We start from the raw sequence: 7362 nt of genomic DNA, 5'->3' as shown, positions 1-7362 counted from the left end.
GAAGTGCTGGAAGATTGGAAAATGGCTAATGTTACGCCACTGTTCAAAAAAGGTAGCAGGCAAAAGGAAGGGAATTATAGGCTGGTTAGTTTAACGTCTGTTGTTGGAAAAATGCTGGAATCCGTCATCAAAGAAGAAATAGCGAGGCACCTAGAGAAAAATTGTTTGATAGAGCAGACGCAGCATGGATTCGTAAAGGGGAAGTCGTGTTTGACAAATTTATTGGAATTCTATGAGGATGTGACTAGTGTGGTAGACAGAGGGGAACTGGTGGATGTGGTGTTTCTCGATTTTCAGAAGGTGTTTGATAAGTTGCCGCACAAAAGGTTGCTTCAGAAGGTTAGGGGGCATGGAGTTGGGGGTAAGGTGTTAGCGTGGATAGAGGATTGGCTGTTTAATAGGAGGCAGAGAGTTGGTATCAATGGGTGCTATTCTGATTGGCGGTTGGTAACTAGTGGAGTGCCGCAGGGATCGGTGCTGGGGCCTCAGCTATTTACCATTTATATAGATGACCTGGAGGAGGGGGCTGAGTGTAGGGTGACGAAATTTGCTGATGACACAAAGATGAGTGGAAAAGCAAATTGTGCGGAGGGTGTGGAAAGTCTGCAGAGGGATCTGGATAGGCTGAGCGAGTGGGCGAGGACCTGGCAGATGGAGTACAATGTTAGCAAGTGTGAGGTTATCCACTTTGGCAGAAATAAAAGTAGGAGGGATTACTATTTAAAGGGAGAAAAGCTGCAGCATGCTATGGTGCAGAGGGACCTGGAGGTCCTTGTGCATGAGTCGTAAAAACCCAGTATGCAGGTGCAGCAGGTGATCAAGAAGGCGAATGAGATGCTGGCCTTTATAGCGAGGGGGATAGAATATAAAAGCAGGGAGGTCTTGCTGCAACTGTACAGGGCACTGGTGAGGCCGCAGCTGGAGTACTGTGTGCAGTTTTGGTCGCCGCACTCGCGCAAGGATATTTTGGCCTTGCAGGAAGTACAGAGGAGGCTCACTAGGCTGATATCGGAGATAAGGGGGTTGGACTATGAAGAAAGACTAAATAGACTGGGTCTGTACTCGTTGGAGTTTAGAAGAATGAGGGGGAATCTTATAGAGACGTATAAGATAATGAAAGGGATGGATAGGGTAGAGGTAGAGAGATTCTTCCCGCTCAGAAAGGACAGTAGGGCTAGAGGGCACAGCCTCAAGATAAGGGGGGGCAGTTTAGAATGGAGTTGAGGAGGAACTTCTTCACTCAAAGGGTGGTGAATCTCTGGAATTCTCTGCCCGTTGAAGTGGTGGAGGCTACTGAATAACTTTTTTGTTTCTGTCTTCACGGAGGAGGATGTGAATAATTTGCCGGGTGTTAGAGATGGAAAGGTGGTAGGACTGGAGGGTCTTAATGACATTACTGTTACAAGAGAGGCGGTGCTCGACAGACTGGAGGGGCTGATTGTGGACAAGTCGCCAGGACCGGATGGAATGCATCCGAGGGTTCTGAAAGAAATGGCGGAGGTGATAGTGGATGCCTTGGTGGTTATTTTCCAGACGTCGCTGGATTCTGGGGAAATGCCGGAAGATTGGAAAGTGGCTAATGTTACGCCGTTGTTTAAGAAGGGTGCCAGGCAAAAGGCAGGGAATTATAGGCCGGTTAGTTTAACGTCTGTTGTAGGTAAAATGTTAGAATCCGTCATCAAGGAGGAAATAGCGAGGCGTCTTGAGAGGAATTGCTTGATAGAGCAGACGCAGCACGGTTTCATTAAAGGGAAGTCGTGTCTGACAAATTTACTGGAGTTCTATGAGGATGTGTCTAGGGCGGTGGATAGAGGAGAGCCAGTGGATGTGGTCTTTCTGGATTTTCAGAAAGCGTTTGACAAGGTACCTCACAAGAGGTTATTGCAGAAGGTCAGGGGACATGGAGTTAGGGGTAGGGTGTTAGCGTCGATAGAGGATTGGTTGTCAAATAGGAGGCAGAGAGTGGGGGTCAATGGGTGCAATTTGGATTGGCGGATGGTGACTAGTGGAGTGCCCCAGGGGTCGGTGCTGGGGCTCAGCTATTTACCATTTATATAGATGATCTGGAGGAGGGAACCGAGTGTAGGGTGTCGAAATTTGCTGATGACACCAAGATTGGTGGAACGGTAAATTGTGCGGAGGGTGTGGAGAGTCTACAGAAGGATCTAGATAGGCTGGGCAAATGGGCCAGGAAATGGCAAATGGAATTTAATGTTGGCAAGTGTGAGGTGGTCCACTTTGGTAGGAATAATGGTAGGAAGGATTATTACTTACGTGGCGAAATACTGCAGCAGGCGACGGTGCAGAGGGACCTTGGGGTCCTTGTGCATGAGTTGCAAAAACCCAGCTTGCAGGTGCAGCAGGTGGTCAGGAAGGCAAATGGGATGCTGGCCTTCATAGCAAGGGGGATTGAATATAAAAGTAGGGAGGTCTTGCTGCGGCTGTATAGGGCATTGGTGAGGCCGCAGCTGGAGTACTGTGTGCAGTTTTGGGCGCCGTACTTATGCAAGGATATTTTGGCCTTGGAGGGAGTGCAGAGGAGGTTTACTAGGCTGATGCCGGAGTTGAGGGGGTTGAGCTATGAGGAGAGGCTGAATAAACTAGGCTTGTACTCGTTAGAGTTTAGAAGAATGAGGGGAGATCTCATTGAGACATATAAGATGATGAATGGGATGGATAGGATAAAGGTGGAGAGACTCTTCCCGCTCAGAAAGGATAGTAGGACTAGGGGGCACAGCCTCAAGATAAAGGGGGGGCGGTTCAGAACGGAGTTGAGGAGGAACTTCTTCACTCAAAGGGTGGTGAATCTCTGGAATTCTCTGCCCGTTGAAGTGGTGGAGGCTGCCTCGCTAAATATTTTTAAGACGCGGGTTGTTGGGTTTTTGATAAGAGAGGGGATTAAGGGTTATGGGGAGAGGGCGGGAATGTGGAACTGAGCCACGACAGATCGACCATGATCTTATTGAATGGCGGGGCAGGCTCGAAGGGCTAGATGGCCTACTCCTGCTCCTATTTCTTATGTTCTTATGTTCTTATGTACCTCGCTAAATATATTTAAGTCACGGGTAGATAGGTTTTTGACAGACAAGGGAATTAAGGGTTATGGGGAGAAAGCGGGAAAGTGGAACTGATCGACTTCAGATCAGCCATGATCTTATTGAATGGCGGGGCAGGCTTGAAGGGCTAGATGGCCTACTCCTGCTCCTATTTCTTATGTTCTTATAGGGGTACATGTTCATAGCTTCTTGAAAGTGGAGTCATAGGTGGACAGAGTGGTGAAGAAGGCATTTCAGCATGCTTGGTTTCATTGGTCAGAACATTGAATACAGGAGTTGGGATGTCTTGTTGAAGTTGTACAAGAAATTGGTAAGGTCACACTTGGAGTACTGTGTACAGTTCTGGTCACCCTATTATAGAAAGAGTGCAGAAAAGATTTACTAGGATTCTACCAGGATTTGATGGTTTGACTTATAAGGAGAGGCTGGATCGACTGGGACTTTTTTCTCTGGAGTGTAGAAGGCTGAGGTGTAATCTTATAGAGATCTATAAAATAATGCAGGGTATAGATCAGCTAGATAGTCAATATCTTTTCCCAAAGGTAGGGGAATCTGAAACTAAAGCACATAGGTTTAAGGTGAGAGGGAGAGATACAAAAGTGTCCAGAGGGGCAATTTTTTCACACAGAGGGTTGTGAATGTCTGAAACAAGCTGCCAGAGGTAGTAGTAGAGACAGGTGCAATTTTATCCTTTAAAAAGCATTTAGACTGTTACATGGGTAAGATGGGTATAGAGGGATTTGGGCCAAATGCAGGCAATTGGGATTAGCTTAGGGGTTTAAAAAAAGGGTGGCATGGACAAGTTGGGCTGAAGGGCCTGTTTCCATGCTGTAAACCTCTATGACTCTATTTATTCATTAACTGACTAATCCAACAAAAAACTTTCCTGAATAATTTTGTGAAACAGGGTTGTGTTTTCTCTTGCACTCACTTGTCTTCTCCGTGGATGGCTGCATTTACTCATCAATTTCAGTTGTGATTGGAAATCCCGGCTGAAAGATCCCAAGAAAGGTCACAGGAATTGCTGTACGCAGCATCCCTGTAAGCAACATCAATACTGATGGAAGATCAGTGCCACTAAGTCTGTTTCTGTCCATCTATGATGCTGGACCTACTGAATATGTCCACCAATTTCGGTTTTAAAATTTAAAGTTTATTATTCACAAGTAAGGTTTACATTAACACTGCAATGAAGTTACTGTGAAATTCCCCTAGTCGCCACATTCTGGTGCCTGTCTGGATCAATATACCTAACCAGCACATCTTTCAGAATGTGAGAGGAAACTGGAGCACCCAGAGGAAACTCACGCAGACACAGGGAGAAAGTGCAAGCTCCACACAGATAGTGACTGAAGACAGGAATCAAATCCAGGTCCCCGACGCTGTGAAGCAACAGTACTAACAACTGTGCCACCCACATTATTTCAGATTTCCAGTATCCACAATATTTTACTTTTGTATTACACTAAGGTCTAATTCAGGTTTAATTAACATGAGATAGCTGATACAATCAGACCACACAATGGTATATATTTGTCCAGAGTTAAGTGACTGCCCTGACCACTGCAATCCCATGGCCAAGCTATAAATATCACTTAAAAGCAAACAGCTAGTATATATTGTATGTACAAGCTAATAGAAATGCACATCCAAAAGCTTCTTCAGAGGACAAAACATATTCATCAATGCACTGATGATGATAAACTCATGATGTTCCCCATCAAAAGTCCTATAAATGGTAATTGGCTATTTTTCATGGATCCCTATTGCAATGTCATGGATAGGTTTATACTCTCTATTGATCCCTTGAATGATGCAATTGAGAGCTCCTTGCTCCTGGTATGGCCACACATGGCAGCAAGGTCATGGGTGCGGAGATGCCAGACAAATTGTGGTTCGAAAATTCTCAAATGACAAAGGAAGACTGTGTCATACTAGCCGTGAAGGTCGAAGAAGGCTGCAGTGACAAGGTCATCCTAATCGGTGCAATTTGACATGTCAGTGAAATGTGATCATCAAACTGTCCACATTATGTGGACAACGTCAGTGCCCCAAGGTTCCCACCATAAACATATTCACACACATATTTCTACAGGATCAATTTACCAGTCCTGGGGCAATGCGGAATTGGCAATGGGGACAGGGCTGTGAGGCTGGGAGTACCTTGTCAAGAATCTGCATAAAAGCAGCAGATGCTTAAAGATGATTGGACAACTATGTTTTACGCAGGTGCCTATGGGGAGTAGCACATATGACTGAACATTCTTTTTCAGGAAACCCTCAGCTCATTCCAGATGGTTCATGGGTGAGAAAAGGTGCTCTAAAAATAGCTGTCCAACCATCTCCTGATGGGGAATTATAAAGTCCGGGATCAAAGAAAGATAACTTTAAACTTGGAACGTCATGGAGAATCTCAAGAGTGAACGTCGGAAAGAAGAATTGCAATCAGATCATATGAGCTGCCCTCAGAGAGATCTGACTTCCTGGGGAGGGGCTGCTGAAGGAACAAACAAAGGATACACCTTCCACTGGAACAGAAAGTCTGACAGCAACACTTGTGTCCATGGAGTTGGTTTTGCCATCTGGAATAGGATCTTAGAAATCCCCAATTGCATAAATGAAAGATTCATGACTCTTCACCTACCAGTCGGCTGTAACCAATATACCATTGTCATCAGTGCTTATGCCCTGAATCTTGACTCTCATGGAGGTGTCAAGAAAAGGTTCCATTCTGATCTTGATGAAATCTTCACTGCCTTATTCTCAAAAGAAGCACAGATTACCCTGCTGGGGGACTTTAATGATGTGTATATGCTGGCGTTGGACTGGGGTAAACATAGTAAGAAGTCTCACAGCTCTAGGTTAAAGTCCAACAGGTTTATTTGGTAGCGAACACCACTAGTTTTCAGGGCACTGTTCCTTCTTCAGGTAAGTGGGGAGTTCTGTTCACAGACTTGGGGGACTTTAATGCCAGGATTGGATGTGACTCTGATATCTAGAAGGGAACTGTTAGGGAAAACAGGGTTCTAAAGGTTAATATAAATCATGCACACCTGCTGACAAAGTGTTCTTAGAAGATCCAATTGATAACTGTTATCAGTTGATCCACAGGGGGATGGGTGGCTGCTGGATAAATCATTGACTTTTTCAGTCATTGATGAATATCCTCTGAGCATAAAGACATTACAAAGTCCAAAAGTTAAAGGGAAGAGAGTCAATGTCTCAGACGTAAAGCAGCAGACTGAAGAGAGGAATTCCAAGAACAACATATGACTTACCAGGAAAACCTTTAGACATCCAACTAAATTCTACAACATTGGGATCAAATAAAGTTAACTGTACTAGACTCTTGCACCCAGACCATTTGTTTCGGGTATCATCTTAACCTGGACTGATTAGATGAAAACAATACTGAAATAGGAGGCCCCTAAGAGCAAAAATGAGTAGCCTTCTTTGCCTGGCAGAAGATTGCAAGCCAGGAAGGCAGCGTCCAAACAGCTCAATTCTGATAGTCAAAGCCAAATCTGGAAGATAAAGAGCATGTGGTGGGAAGAGAAAACCTGGGAGATCCAACAATATGCTGAGCATAATAACTTGCAAAGCCTTTTTGAAGACACTGATGTTTGGAAAGACCATCTTGAAAACTCAACCATGAATCCACAGTTGCAGCCGATACTCTCCAACTATTCCCTCAGTATCCTATGGTAAAATCAATGGGAGAGCTGCAACAGAACAATCAAACAGATGAAAAGTAACAAAGCCTATGGCCCTTATCGTATTCCAGCTGGGATCTTCAAATCTGGTGGACTTTTGCTCTCAATAAGACTCCATGCACTCAATCTAGATTTGAGAGGAAAGAGAATGCACCCCCCTGCCCCTCCCCCGTCACCCCCAACCAACTTTAGGAATGAGACAATTGCAACTATCTTCAAGAAAGAAGATAAACAACTCTGTGGAAACTATTGAGTTATTTCCCTCGTCCATAGCAGGCAAAATCCGGATACACATTTCCTGAATCATCAACTTCTTGTGGCTGAGGAACAGTGTGACTTTAGACCTTCCAGAGAAAATGCTGCCATGGAATTCTGTTGCCAGAGAAATCTAAGGAAAACATTGCAAACAAGACCAGGAATATTTCATTGCATTTATCAAACTGACCAAAGCATTTAACTCAGTGAATCATGAGGCTCTGTGGATTGAGCTCCAAAGATTTGGATGTCCGGGAAACTTCACCACAATCCTACAATTGCTTCATGATGATATGACTGCAACTGTCTGGAGCGGGAGATCTGAAACAGATGCCTTC

This window comes from Carcharhinus amblyrhynchos, chromosome 1, assembly GCF_965287045.1.
Source record: "Carcharhinus amblyrhynchos chromosome 1, sCarAmb.v2.hapA, whole genome shotgun sequence".
NCBI classification, from domain to species: Eukaryota; Metazoa; Chordata; class Chondrichthyes; order Carcharhiniformes; family Carcharhinidae; genus Carcharhinus; species Carcharhinus amblyrhynchos.
This window is presented reverse-complemented; position numbering follows the sequence as displayed.